Source organism: Camelina sativa, unplaced genomic scaffold (assembly GCF_000633955.1).
Source record: "Camelina sativa cultivar DH55 unplaced genomic scaffold, Cs unpScaffold23438, whole genome shotgun sequence".
Taxonomy (NCBI): domain Eukaryota; kingdom Viridiplantae; phylum Streptophyta; class Magnoliopsida; order Brassicales; family Brassicaceae; genus Camelina; species Camelina sativa.
In genome coordinates this window covers 1-261 of record NW_010944423.1, presented here as the reverse complement: position 1 = coordinate 261, position 261 = coordinate 1, and the positions used below count along the sequence as shown (strand labels likewise).

Below are 261 nucleotides of genomic sequence, written 5' to 3'. Positions count from 1 at the left end.
CGCCACTGGGGCTCCCGGTGGACCAGAGGCCGCTTCTGGCGTTTGTGAGGTGACGGCATGAGAGCAAACGGGCAGACTCGCCAAAACAGTACTGTCAGGAGTGGGGTTCGAACCCACGCCCTCATACGAGGACCAGAACACTCACACCGGATGATGGCTTAAGTCTGGCGCCTTCGACCACTCGGCCATCCTGACTGGGTGAGGAGCGAAGCACGACAGCCTGACCAGGAGCAGCGGCCGAGGTAGGGAGGGCGCGAAAGG

General features: G+C 62.8%; 1 non-coding gene across 1 annotated transcript; it reads right to left on the bottom strand.

The window, feature by feature from the left end:
* Positions 1-92: 92 nt before the first annotated feature.
* Positions 93-195, bottom strand: TRNAL-UAA. Its single transcript is given in 2 exon segments — positions 93-138; positions 158-195. It is a non-coding gene; the product is annotated as a tRNA-Leu (tRNA).
* Positions 196-261: the final 66 nt, after the last annotated feature.